Raw genomic sequence first — 15,010 nt, 5'->3', positions numbered from 1 at the left:
CACACAGAGAGAGTGAATCAGGCACTGAAGCTGCTCCAGGACAGAGCGTCCTGCAGGGGGCGAGACTCATGGACCAGCAGAGAAATGACCTTAGCCAGGACCCTCCTGTCCCCCACCTCCTGAGTCCAGAGGACAGTCCAGGACGGAGCTGGACGTCTTGATGCTGCTGCTCCAGACCACACCGTACAGGATGATGCCTCCACAGAGTCACAGAAGGTCTTCAGGAGTGTCCCCCTCACTCCAAAAGACCTGAGTCTCCTCAGGACATAGAGCCTGGTCTGGCTCTTGTGCGTGTGTATCTGTCTGTGTGTGTGTGTCTGTGTCCTCTTGTGTGTCCTTGTGTGTGTATATTTGTGTTGTTGCTGTTATTTGTTCAGATTTAAAGATGAAAATTGTATTGTTTTTTTTTAACTATTATTTCTATTGAGTCTCAACAGTTTCTATAAAAAATCTGAGGAGTAAACACTGGAGTGTGTGTTTTGTGCATTTCAGATGGAGTGTGTGTTTTGTGTTTCAGATGGAGTGTGTGTTTTGTGTTTCAGATGGAGTGTGTGTTTTGTGTTTCAGATGGAGTGTGTGTTTTGTGTTTCAGATGGAGTGTGTGTTTTGTGTGTTTCAGATGGAGTGTGTGTTTTGTGTTTCAGATGGAGTGTGTGTTTTGTGTTTCAGATGGAGTGTGTGTTTTGTGTGTTTCAGATGGAGTGTGTGTTTTGTGTTTCAGATGGAGTGTGTGTTTTGTGTTTCAGATGGAGTGTGTGTTTTGTGTTTCAGATGGAGTGTGTGTTTTGTGTTTCAGATGGAGTGTGTGTTTTGTGTTTCAGATGGAGTGTGTGTTTTGTGTGTTTCAGATGGAGTGTGTGTTTTGTGTTTCAGATGGAGTGTGTGTTTTGTGTTTCAGATGGAGTGTGTGTTTTGTGTTTCAGATGGAGTGTGTGTTTTGTGTTTCAGATGGAGTGTGTGTTTTGTGTGTTTCAGATGGAGTGTGTGTTTTGTGTTTCAGATGGAGTGTGTGTTTTGTGCGTGTGTCCAGTGCGTAGCCTGGAGGTTAGCGTAGCATGAGCGCTCTGTGGTCAACGACACGGAGCAGGGATCAGATTATAGGACTTTTCTTTATTATTTAATTATTTATTTATTATTTATATTTATGTATTACTTATTTATTTATAACTTATATTTATTACTTTTGTATTTATTTTTATTACTTTATTATTATTTACTTCTATATTTATTATTTATTCATTTATTACTTTATTATTATTTACTTATATATTTATTATTTATTCATTTATTACTTTATTATTATTTACTTATATATTTATTATTTATTCATTTATTACTTTATTATTATTTACTTATATATTTATTATTTATGTATTTATTACTTTATTATTATTTACTTATATATTTATTATTTATTCATTTATTACTTTATTATTATTTACTTATATATTTATTATTTATGTATTTATTACTTTATTATTATTTACTTATATATTTATTATTTATTCATTTATTACTTTATTATTATTTACTTATATATTTATTATTTATTCATTTATTACTTTATTATTATTTACTTATATATTTATTATTTATTCATTTATTACTTTATTATTATTTACTTATGTATTTATTATTTATGTATTTATTACTTTATTATTATTTACTTATATATTTATTATTTATTCATTTATTACTTTATTATTATTTACTTATATATTTATTATTTATTCATTTATTACTTTATTATTATTTACTTATATATTTATTATTTATTCATTTATTACTTTATTATTATTTACTTATGTATTTATTATTTATGTATTTATTACTTTATTATTATTTACTTATATATTTATTATTTATTCATTTATTACTTTATTATTATTTACTTTGATATTAATGTTGAGCCGTATCATGTTTTTGTTGTGACTCAGAACGTCACCAGCTCCAGCCCCTAAAGTACTTCATTCTGTTACTTAAGTAAAAGTACAGATACAGAGGTAAAAAGTTACTCAAGTAAAAGTAAAAGTATCACATGGAAAAATCGACTTAAGTAAAAGTATTTAAATCTGTTTAAAAATGTACTTGTGTGAAATACTTGTGTCATATTGATTCAAAATGTCACATATTTTGTTCAACAGAAACAAAACAAATCAATTTCTTAATTTTTCTTATGAATTTTATGTTTTTATTTTTGTTTTGCTCAAAGTCGAAGCTCAAACTTTTAAACTTTAGTCAGGAAGTTTCCACAAACATGATCAAAATAATAAAGTACAGACACTGCTCTCAAATGTACTCAAGTAAAAGTAAAAAGTACACACTGTAAGTAAAGAACAGATACTTAAGTGCAGTACTTTACTTGTTGTACTTTGTTGATCAAATAAGATAAAACTTTTACTGTTTATTCTTTGACTCAGACCAAATTTGTGTTTTTTCCCACAGAACAAAGATGGAGCCGTGAGATTCTCCAAAAGTCCCGAGTCTGAACAAAAACTGAGCAGTGCATTGTGGGCCGGCGCGGCGTGTGTTTGTGTGCGGTAAAGAGCAGTGCATTGTGGGCCGGCGCGGCGTGTGTTTGTGTGCGGTAAAGAGCAGTGCATTGTGGGCCGGCGCGGCGTGTGTTTGTGTGCGGTAAAGAGCAGTGCATTGTGGGCCGGCGCGGCGTGTGTTTGTGTGCGGTAAAGAGCAGTGCATTGTGGGCCGGTGTTTGTTTAAGGCTTTTAAAGGCGACAGCTCAGGATACGTGTGGCCCATTGTTGTTTACTCCGAGTCGTACCTCAGCGCTACGACTTCCTCCTCTCCCACCGACCCACAATGCCACACACAGACACGCTATGCTAATGCTAATGCTAATGCTAACGCCGACGCTAACAAGACAGACTGATGTGAAAACTGTTTTATAGAAGCAAAAGTGTAGGGTTCAAAGTATAAATGAACTAAACTAAACTAAACTAAACTAAACTAAACTAAACTAAACTAAACTAAACTAAACTAAACTAAACTAAACTAAACTAAACTAAACTAAAATAAAATAAAATAAAATAAAATAAAATAATAAAACAAAACAAAACAAAACAAAACAAAACAAAACAAAATAAAATAAAATAAAATAAAAATAATTATTTTAACATTTATTTATTTGATTTAACAGGACGTTGTAAATTCATAAACATAAACGTTGCTATAAAATGCTGTATTTTGTCGTCTGCTGCCCCCAGTGGTGGAATATAACAAAATAAAAGTAGTAAAGTACTGTGTTTATGTTTACATTTGAGGTATCTGTGCTTTACTTCAGTACATTTTACAGTGTGTACTTTTTACTTTTACTTGAGTACATTTGAGAGCAGTATCTGTACTTTCTACTGCACTACATTTATGAACAGAACTGAAAAGTAAAAGTATTTTTATTATTGCTTGAAAAGGCTGAGGGTTTATTTTTATAAGACTCAAAATCTGTGTGAAATACTTTTGATACTTTTTACTCTTTAAGTACATTTTTAAACAGTACTTCAATACCTTTACTCAAGCAGATATATTCAGGTACTTTTACTTTTTCTTGAGTATTTTCTGGCTCCAGTATCTGTACTTTTACTTCACTTCTTCTTCTTCTTCCACTTCTGTGTCTCTGAACTGAACTTAAAAAACAAAAGTCTCATTATCAGAGTAAACAAGGAAAAGAAATGTTATATAAAAAAAACATTTAAGAAAACGAGTCAAAAAACACGTCTTTGCTTCACATTTTTGATTCAAAGTTAAAATGATCAGTCACTTTCCTGCTGGTTTCACGATTAAGAAAAACACTGACTTCCTCGTGTCTGGAGCAGCAGAAACAAACTGCACAAACTGAGGTGATTATAAAAATGAAACGCACTTTAGCTCTGGTGAAACGAGACAAAACGAGACGTGAGAACGAGCCAGGACCAGATTTTTGCATCGTTTTAAATCCGTGAATAGTTTAATTTATCCCAAAGTCGCCTTCAGACTTTGTATTTACTTCATTTAATATTTTTGTTTTTATTTTAGCAGCGATTTTGAAACTACAGCTTTGGCATTTAACCCTTTACTGTCCAATCTCATCCCTGTTCTTTAGTAAAAAAAAAAAAACATTGCACAGATATTTAATTTGTTAAGTATTTAAAAAAACACAGTGTTATAGAAGGTTTTTTTTTAAATTGAAGAATTCTTAGCCTTTAAATCTGACACGTAAGTACTTTTAAAACACTATTACAGTATTTTCTGATCTGTTCTAATGTCGTTTCCTCGTCACACACAGACCTGGAGTTGTGTTTTTTTGTGTTTTTTTTCACACAAACCTGCAGATTTATCCACACACCTTCATTTCTAGAGTCATTTGGATCATTTCAGCTCCTGGAATTTCACAATCTCTACTGAACTTAAGGAAAAAGCAACATGAAAACTACCACTCGATGACATCACAAGGTGGAACGGAGCATTTTGAGCTTTGGAGATGTAATAAAGTGCGACTCAAACACGTGTGAATGAAACAAAACACAAGTCCAGGTCTGGTTTTGACGCAGAAACGGGATTATAACACGACTTAAACCTCACGAGAAAGAGTCCATTTTGTGTAATACGATGTAGGACCTTTACATAATCTACATGTTTTACCCAGAGTCCGTCCCCGTCCCCGTCCCCGTCCTCTCCCCCGTCCCGGCTCACCCCCCAAACGTTGTGGACATGTCCGTACAGACGTGTGCGGTACCTGGACTGTGTTTTACGGTGCTGCTCATTAACCCGCCTGTCCCGGACTCATAAATCCTGTTTTTTCGCAGCAGGAACAGGCCCATCAGCCGAGACTCAGTCCACTCTGCAGTAAATCTCCTCCAGCCGAACCTCAGCGCTCTGTGTGGTCACGTCTTCCTGTTTCCGCTGCCCGAAACTGCTCTGCAACAAAGGTCAAAGGTCAAGATTGGCCAAAAAAGGTTCAGTGTTTGTCAATTTTATTTAAATTTGTCAGAGACGTTTTACAGATTTGTTTTGTTTATTTGTTACATGTGTGTTTTTGTATCAGTTTTTCCATGTTTTAAAGGTCTTACACATGTTTGAGTCACACTTTATTATTAGTCTGTCACATCTCCAAAGCTCAAAACGCTCTGTTCCACCTTGTGATGTCATCAAGTGGTCGTATTCAAGTGAACAGCTCCTTTTACCTTTAGTTCAGTCGAGATAAGAGGAAACTCCAGGACTGAAAAGATCCAAATGATTCTATAAATGAAGGTGTGTGGAGTTTAAAAACACAGCGGAGCACTTCCTGTATCACCACATGATGACATCACAAGGTGGAACAGAGTGTTTTTGAGTCTTAGAGAAGAACTCAGCCTAAATGTGCAGGTTTATGTGTTAAACGTGTGAGAATGAAACAAAAAACACAACTCCGGGTCTGTTTATGATGAGAAAATCGCATTATACGAGCCCTTTAAACACACATGGAGTGAGTAGCTCTGTTGACATGGCAACTAACAATTCAAAACTAAATATTATTTGTTTTAAATGATGAAAAGTGTTCAAAACGACGCCAGACTCCATGATGCATCTCTCTGGCGTCAGGTCGACCTCTGTACAGAATCACACAAATCTGTGCAGTTCCACAGTTTAATCATATTTTGCCTTAAAGCTGCACTTTGTAACTTTTCTGATTAACGGTCCACCTGCTGCTTGTCTCCATGTAGTGTGTGTGTGTGTGTGTGTGTGTGTGTGTGTTGCCTGAAAATGCTCCACTGTACGGCATTAAACTTGCATCTCTTGTTTTTATTTATTGCTCAAAATGCCCTTGAGGTGACGGTGGCTCAGTTGGTAGAGCGTTTGTTGGTGGGTTTGTGGTTAGAATCCCATGAATCTGTCTAATGCCGCAGTGTGAGACATTCCAGGCGAAGCAATAACATCTGCTGCACCTTTAACGGCTTTGACCAAAGTCATTTTACGAGATATAACTGTAATATTTTAAAAACCACATTTCTTCACTTGCTCTGATCACAGTTTCTGGAGGATCTGTGTCGCCGTGACGCCCCCTACAGGCCACGTGCTGCTGTGTCTGTGAGAGTTCGGCCCTGAGTGTGTGTGTCATAAATGTACACACACAGATGTTATGAATCGATCAACGCTCAATCTCAACTTTCATTATTATAAATACAATTATGTTGAATTTTAAGCTCGTTTCTTCACATCTACGTTCATGTTTCAGCCTGTCCCACGTCCACGCAGCGTCCCGTCCCCGCCGTTTGACACCCTCTGCTCGCCGTCCTCCTCCTCTCGTCCCCTCGCTCGTCTGAAACTCTTCTTCATCTCGCTCTGGGCATCAGGGCGAGCGTCAGGGCGAGCGTCAGGGCGAGCGTCAGGGCGAGCGTCAGGGCGGCCATCTTGTGTTTGTGTTGGCGCTGTGGCGTGTTTTCGGGGGGGAGAGGTAGACGGGGAACACGCTAAGGGTCTGGTCCGTTGCTCGGGGGTCATCGATCACTCGGAGCGGCGTGGGAGGGACCCTCGCCGTGGGAGGGACCCTCGCCGTGGGTGGGAATGAGGAGGAAGACGGACCGTGTGATGTTAAGAATGTGTCCGGCCCTGAGATATGAGTGTTATGCAAGCGTCACGTTAACAGCCGCTCTGACGGTAAATGTGTGTTATCTTTGGTACGATTTAGGGCCCGAAATGTCTGAAAACGTCAGAGAACACGGCCGGAGTAATGTGGGATTAGAAGGATTAAGTAAAAAGAACTAGTTTCATCTGTATTTATGCAGGAAAACAACTTTAGGAGCTTTTTCAATTTACTAAAGGAGTGTGGAGTTAAAAACACAGTGCAGCACTTAATAATAATAATGATGATAATAATGATAATGATAATAATAATGATAATAATGATAATAATAATAATAATAATAACGATAATAATAATGATGATAATAATAATAATAATAATAATAATGATAATAATAATAATAATGATAATAATAATAATAATAATAATAATAATAATAATAATAATAATAATAATAATAATGCATTTTATTTATAAGCACCTTTCAAAACACCCAAGGACATTGAACAAGATAAAAATTAAATAAAAACATACAAATACAATAAAACATGACAAAAAACTGATGGATAAAAGACGTGTGATTGTTAAAAGAGACAGGACAGACTGAACAGGTGAGTTTTGAGTCTGGATGTGAAGAGTGAACAGAGTCTAAGGTACAGAGATCAGGAGGGAGAGCGCTCCAGAGAAAGCCCTGTTCCCCACGGTCACAAGTCGGGCAGAAGGTACAGTGAGCTGGACACGTCCTGGATCACCACATGATGACATCACAAGGTGGAACAGAGACTTTTCAGTTTGAGAAGAGCCTAAATCTGCAGGTTTGTGTGTTAAACATGTGAGAATGAAACAAAAAAACACAACTCCAGGTCTGTTTTTGAGGAGGAAACATTAAAACAGATCAGAAAATAGTGTAAAATTCCCACTTTAAACTGATTTATGAGTAAAAATCGAAGACTTTATGTGTGAAGCTTTCATCAAACTGTGAGGTTACGCTTCTAATAAGTCATGACGAAGCTTGAAATCTTGAGGTTTGCGTCGCTTCGGGGTCAGACTGGATCTCAAACTCACGTCTGGTTGGAAAAGAGCTAAGATACGCGCTCACGCTAACGCGCCGCTTAGCTCCATTTACTCTCCCCGGCGCAGACTCCGCGGCGAGACCCGGAGCATAAAACATCCACACGCCCAGGTCTGATGGATGGCTCCTCTCCCAGCGCAGGGGCCTCTCGGCGGGGAGGGCAGACGGAACAGAGACCCCCCTCCGCGGTCCTCGGGGGTGAGCCAAAGGGACGGGTAAACACGAGAGCGGTGGAAGGTGTAAGTGGGCCCAGCAGATGATCTGACAGCGGGGGAACCTCCAGGATCGTTAAAGACTTCAGTCGAGCCATTTGATCAGCGTCAGACGAGCGGAGCACAAACACTGGACGCAGCGTGGAGCGATGTTCTCCCCTCGTCTGGAAATCGATCTGAGGAGAGGGTGGGGAGGGTTCATCTGAAACGTTCTGTTGTGTTAGTAACTCCAGTGCAATCATGTCCTTTAGAGGAGTAAACGACCTGTTTCTGTTCATTCTGATGTGTTTAAAGTTGCGCTATGGAACTTTTCTGGTTTATAAATGCACAAAAACAGCTCCCAAAATGAACATATATGAGACAATATGGCTCCGGCTCCAGTTGGGCCTTTCAGCTCTGTGCAGATCTAATCTCATCGTGACGGATTTCTTTCCTTTTGACCAGGGAAAGGTAAAAAAGTCAACGGGTTTTCGCTACATCTGGCCAAAAAAAATGGGTTTAGCCATGTTTGGGAGCAAGTTTTTGTTTTAAATTGGAAACAAGTCCTTCCGAAGTTTCACTCGTCGAACAAAAACGCCAATTCATTAACATTAAAACTGATTTGATCAATAGCGACGAACGATTCAATGCTTCACTGAACATTAGCGACATGTTATTTTTATTATTTTTATTCTGGAATTAATAAAAACAAATATAAAATTGATTCAATATTCACTTCATGATCATAAACAACCATAGACTGTTTATATAAGTGCACAGAGCTAACCTGCTAGCTGCTGCGCTCTAAATCGACTCTGGCTCCAATTCACTTTCTATTGAAAATCTGCTGCAGATCAGACTCATTTTGGTCTTAAATGTTCGTATCAACCCTCTATATGATCCTGGGGTATATTGTTGTTGTTTTTTTATTCATTTATTCATTTTTTAAGTTATTTTTATTTATTTATTTATTTTTTGTTATTTTGAGTTGTTTTTTTGTTTGTTTGGGGTTTTTTAAAGTTTTTTTTTTCTTTATTTTTTTGTTATTTTGATTTTTTTTTTTTTTGTTATTTTGAGATGTTTTTTGTTTTTTTGTTTTTTTCCTTTGAGTTTTAAAGTAATTTTTATTATATATATTTTTTGTTATTTTGAGGTGTTTTGTTTTTTGTTAGTTTATTTTCTTTATTTTTTTCTTTATTTTGAATTTGTTTTTAGTTATTTTTTTCCCTTTTTTGTGTTGTTTTTTTCTCTTTTTTTTTGTTATTTTGAGTTATTTTTTTATTTTTTTTAAACTGTGTCCCCTCTCTGTCCCCTCTCTGTCCCCTCTCTGTCCCCTCTCTGTCCCCTCTCTGTCCCCTCTCTGTCCCCTCTTTGTCCCCTCTCTGTCTCTGCTGCTTCAGACTCATTCTGGTCTTAAATGTTCGTATTAACCCTCTACATGATCCTGGGGTTTTTATTTCACTTTTGTGTCTGTAAATCAAGATATGAACATTAATAACAGACAAATCAGGTCCTTCTTTCCCCGAGGTCGCTCCTGTTAGCGTTAGCAACAGGTTTGATTGACAGCGTTGCTAAGGGAAGGGGCGTTACCTTCAACAGCCTCGCTCTGGATTGGCTCTTTGGTTGCTATGATACTGAGGTCTCTGTATCTGCTTTAGCCTCGATGAGCTTCATTTGGAGCTGAAGCTGAGGTCACTTCTTCACCGTCTGTGGTCAGGACTCAATGGGGCGTTTGTGCGTCTCCATCGCACATGACGCACACGGGAGTAAGAAACTGTCATGTGAGATTTGTTTATTTACACTTGGGTTGAACCTAAAAGCTCTCACGTTCTTAAGAAGTTTTAAGATTTCCAATTTCTCACGAAGCTGAAGTTTCAAAAACAACTTCAGTTACAGCAAAAACACAACTCCAGTCTGTTTTTGAGGAGATAACAGCATCAGAACACGACTTAAAGCTACAGGAGACAATTTTGTGTGATATAAAACCTTTAAATGCATCTTTCTTCTTCCCCTGAGCAGGACCGCCTCTCCACAGATCTGACACGTAACTTGGCTTATTCCTGTCACCTGCTCGTCGCCATAGAGACAGACAGTTCCCATTCTGCAGAACACATCAGCAAAGAACTGACACTTTTATGGCGACAAACAGTTGGCAGCTCGGCTCGTTCCGTCAGAAAAGTTACACATTGGAGCTTTAAAATAAAAATGTGTTTGTTTGTTTGTGGCTCGTCTGTGACACGAGACGTGAAGACAACAGCGAAAAAAGAACGAAAGAACAGAACTCAAAGACGTTTAAACGGTGAATTCAAACGGTGCAGGAGGATAAGTGTCGTCGGCCATTTTAGGGGTTGCAGCCAAATGAGTCCCCCAGAGAGCGGAGCAGCTGAAGAAGGTTCCAGGGTGAGGAGGAGGAGGAGGAGGAGGAGGAGGAGGGTCTGAATATTTGAGCTCGTTGTATCTTGTTTTTTTTTTATAATGATAAATAAATGTAAAGCTCTATTTTAAAAACAGATTTAATTGAATAAAGCAGCCTCAAACAGCCTCATAATCTTATATTTTCTAAAAGAGACTTTCTTTAATCTCTGTGGACTTTTCTGACAGAACTAAACACCAAAGTGCGTTTCCTTCCTCCACTAGATGTCGCCAAACTGTCTCAGCTCAGAGTCACGTGGATCAGGAGTAAAACACTTACAGCTTCTTATTGGAAACGTCGACATCGTTAAACTCAAATCAGCCTCACAGCGAGACGCCATCGCCCGACACGTGTCACGTTAACAGAGCAGAGAGAAAGAGCAGAAAGAAAGAGCAGAAAGAAAGAGGAGAGAGAAAGAGCAGAGAGAAAGAGCAGAAAGAAAGAGGAGAGAGAAAGAGCAGAGAGAAAGAGGAGAGAGAAAGAGCAGAAAGAAAGAGCAGAAAGAGGAGAAAGAAAGAGGAGAAAGAGCCGTCAGAGTCGTCCTAAATCTGAACCACCTGCTCCAGCCTGAGTCCCAAAAACAGACCCAGAGAGAGAGAGAGAGAGAGAGAGAGAAAGAGAGAGAGAGAGAGAGAGAGACAGAGAGAGAGAGAGAGAGAGACTCCTGTTTGTACAAAACATCTACGACAAGAGACAAGAACAAACTGTGAGGGACCAGCTCCTGTAGACCTGGTTCAGACCAGGTTTAGTCCTGACTTTGGGACCAGCAGGAAGGTGGGACTAAACCGGGACTAAACCAGGACTAGACCTATTCACTTTCTGTGTAACAACTGTCCTCTCTCTGTCTCTGCTTCTGTCAGACTTGTCATTTTGGTTTTAAATGTTCGTATTAACCCTCTACATGATCTTTTTTTTTTTTTTTGGTTATTTTGACTTTTTTTTTTTTTTTTTGAGGGCCTATTGTTTGTTATCTTTATTTATTATTTGGGTTTCTTTAGCTATTTTGAGTGGGGTTTTTTGTTATTGTTATTGTGAGTTGTTTTTTTTTTGTTGTTTTTTGGTTATTTTGAGGATTTTATTTGTTTATTTTCTTAATTTTTTTAAGCTATTTTGAGTGTTGTTTTTTTTTTTGTTTATTTTGTTTATTTTTTGTTATTGTGAGGTTGTTTTTTTGTTATTTTGAGTTGTTTGGTTGTTTGTTGTTTTTTATTTTGAGGATTTTATTTGTTTATTTTCTTAATTTGTTTTTAGCTATATTGAGTGTTTTTTTGTTTGTTTTTTAATTATTTTGAGTTCTTTTTTGTTTTGCTTCTTTTTATTTAGACTTTTTTTTGTGTGTTATTTTGAGTTAATTTTTAGTTTTGTTTTTTTTTAATCTGCCCCCTCTCTCTGTCTCTGCTGCTTCAGACTCATTTTGTTCTTAAATGTTCGTATTAACCCTCTACATGATCCTGGGGTTTTTATTTCACGTTTGTCCTTAAATGAGGCTAAACTCTTCACACATGCTTCGCTCGATGTCGTTCTCATGTGAAACTAAACGTGTCGTCCTTTTCGTGTCTTCGTTTCAGTGAAGATGAAGACATGTCAGGGGCTTGTTTCCAGTTAGCGCCTTAGCTCCGGTGGTCTCTAACTGACAGAGCCTATTTGTTATCTTTAGGCTCAATAACGCCATCTGGTTTTGGTTTGGCTCCTCCGTCGGCTCCCTGGAGAGGTGGAGGTGCAGCCGGGGCTTTCTCTTCTCTTTAATTTAATCTCTCACCCTCATGGCTCCACTTCGGGCCTGGGAGAAGTGAACAGAATCCAGCTTCCTTCCCTGAGGCTCGGCTGAAACGTAGAAAAGTGGAATCAGCTGTTTGGGGCGAGAGTTAGCATGTTTGTGCCGTTAGCATGTTTCTATTCTTCTGTTGGAGATGGAGGAATGTGTGAACTCCTCGTGAACCTCTGCACACGTGAAACGCTTTTGTTGCATCGGATGAAATGATGTGTGAAATAAACAAACAGACTAAACCGAGCTGTTCGCCGCGATCGGAACATTCACACGTTTAAGAGAGTGTTAAAATCAACTTTGAAGGTTTTATTTTATCCTAAACACCTTTACAGATCATTCAAATATAGGCCTGTCTGATATTTATTTTATCTCATTTTATTTTATTATTTATTTTATTTTATTTTCTATTTTTTATTTCATTTTATTATTTATTTATTTTTATTTTTATTTTATTTTTTATTTTACTATATATTTTTATTTTATTTTCTATTTTTTATTTTATTTAATTATTTTTATTTTTTATTTTTTTTCTATTTTTTATTTTATTTAATTATTATTATTATTATTATTATTATTATTATTATTATTATTTTATTTATTTATTTATTTTTTTAGTTTTGGTTTTGTATATTATGATGATATATAAACCAGACCATTATCACACATTTTTGTTTAGGCTTTAAATTCTGTATAAATCTACAATTATTGTCCAAAAATATAGTAAAAAAAAAATGACTCACAGCAGTTTATGATTTTATCTGTGAAACTGTGAACCTTCTGAACCAGGACTGGACCTGGACTGGACCTGGACTGAACCTGGACTGAACCTGGACTGAACCTGGACTGGACCTTTGTCGTTTCCACCAAAACATCCAGAACATCGTCACTTATATAAAGATCGATAAAGTGTCTTCATGGACCCAAGAAGATGGTGAACTTTCCACTGAATAAAAATCCACAGTTCAACTTTAAGACGTCACATAAAAAAGAAAATGACATGATGTGGCATTTTGAATCATGTTGGAGGAAACACAAAGTGTTGAGTGAAACAGTCCAGTCTTTTTATACGAGTCTGTGTCGAGTTTGTGGTAAAGACGAGGTTCACAAAGTTTAAAGAGCGAAAAGTCCAACATGTGTCCACTGTGAGACGTTCACAGCTCTCACACGTGAAAATACAGTAAAATAAACCGGCTCGGTGCACAACGGCGCCCCCGACCTCTCTGTTAGCGTCACTACTTCCTGTCCAGGTTTATCTCTACGAGGTTTTTGCAAAGTCACAGGAAAATGAATGAATATTTGAAGATCCCAATTCGTCGGCTACGTTTGAAGGACACTTACGTCACTTACGTCACTTACGTCACTTACGTCACTTCCGGAGCGACGAGGCCCGTCCCGTTTCACGCACCGACGAATGAGCCCTGCGTTTCCAGCGTTTCCATGGAGATCGGCCGCGAAGGAAGCATCTGAGCAGACTTCACACACTCCTGTATCCCATCATGCACCGCGCGTCACTTCTTCTACAGGAGGAACAAAGTGTATTTTCTTAAAGTTGTGTAAAACTCACTACAACTGGGAATAAATCACCTTAAACTTTATATTTGTCTGTTGATTTTCAAAGGGAAACATTAATTCCTCACTTCATTAAATCAAAACAGAAATAAACGGCTGCAACTTTGACTCTTCTACTATGAAATAATAAAGAATTAAAAATAAAACTGTAATTATTTCACCTTTCGCTCTTTAGTCAGCGGCCATCACGGTTGCTCGCCGCACAGACAGCGGTCGGCGTTCGCTCCGTGGTGCGGCCCCTCCCCCGTTTCAGCGCGGTCTTTGCGGTCGACGGAGGAGCACACCTTCGTCCGCCGCCCGGGTCCTTCGAACGGTACTTCGAAGTGTGCAACCGTCGAATTGAGACGCGGACGGGGAGCTGCAGGTGCGTCAGGGGTCAGAGGTCATTCTACATTTAAAAACAGTCGTCTTTATTTGATTTAATTTGAGTTTTAATAGTTTGTTTATTTTGTTTCCTGTTGTTAAAGTGACTCTTATCTCCGCTCACACACTCCTGACCGACTCTGTCCACTTCGCAGGTTCTGATTCCTCTAAAATGGCGGTTCTTTCCCTCATCCATCTTTCCCGACCGTGTTCGCGCCGCCGCATAAATCAAACTGAAATCATTTTGGCCCATAATTGTAAATTATCGTGCCAGTCCGTACAACCCCACATCTAACTACTACATGTAAATTACACTAAATACCAGGTTTTACTACATTCCTGGTATTTCCAAATCCAGCGTACACTTACCCGGACTAACCCCTGCGTCAAGTACGACCTCGCCGTCTCTATACGGGGCCGGACGCTAACGCCGCTAACGTATACTTATAGAAACGTAGCGTACGCCGTGAGCCCGTGTGATTTACAGCGAGGATTCGTCTTCGTTCTCCGGTGACCTTCACGTGACCTTGATAAAAAAAAAAAAATCCCCTTCATTTCCGCGAACATGCCACACACGTTTATTTGGTCAGGTGCGCGGACTGTAACGCGGCGGGCTTCTTTGGAAACGCCGCCGCTCCTTTCATCTCCTCCTCACATGTGTTTGTAGGCCCGGGGTTAAACGGGGCCTACGGCTTTGGACGGCCTGGGATTCTACAGGAAAATATTTGTGGACAGCGTCTGGAGCGGCGCGGCGGAGGCTCCTGTTCACTTTGGGACGATGTAATGACCTCAGTTTGACGCCGGTCGAGGTTTGTATAGATTGACCAAAGATGATGTCGCTCGTATAAATGTGTGTGCGTGTAGATTTTTTAAGTTTTTATTTCATTTAGACACAAAAACTGAGCCTTTAAAGCCGTTTGTGCTGATGAGTCTGTGCCAGTACAGGGAGGAGCTACACTGTGTGCTATGGGATATTTACTCGCATCACAAGCCCCACAGCCTCCACATTCTCAAGTAAATATTAAATGAATAATTCTATTTTATTAGAAATGCCACAGCGACTTAAAACCAACTGATCTGT

At 38.4% G+C, this 15,010-nt stretch overlaps 1 protein-coding gene across 1 annotated transcript in view; it reads right to left on the bottom strand.

Moving 5' to 3' along the window:
• Nucleotides 1-15,010, bottom strand: part of mylk4a (myosin light chain kinase family, member 4a) — a 94,545-nt gene that overhangs the window by 56,935 nt on the left and 22,600 nt on the right. The gene's annotated exons all lie outside the window — the stretch shown is intronic.

The sequence above is a fragment of the Periophthalmus magnuspinnatus genome, chromosome 17 (genome assembly GCF_009829125.3).
Source record: "Periophthalmus magnuspinnatus isolate fPerMag1 chromosome 17, fPerMag1.2.pri, whole genome shotgun sequence".
NCBI classification, from domain to species: Eukaryota; Metazoa; Chordata; class Actinopteri; order Gobiiformes; family Gobiidae; genus Periophthalmus; species Periophthalmus magnuspinnatus.
This window is presented reverse-complemented; position numbering and strand designations above follow the sequence as displayed.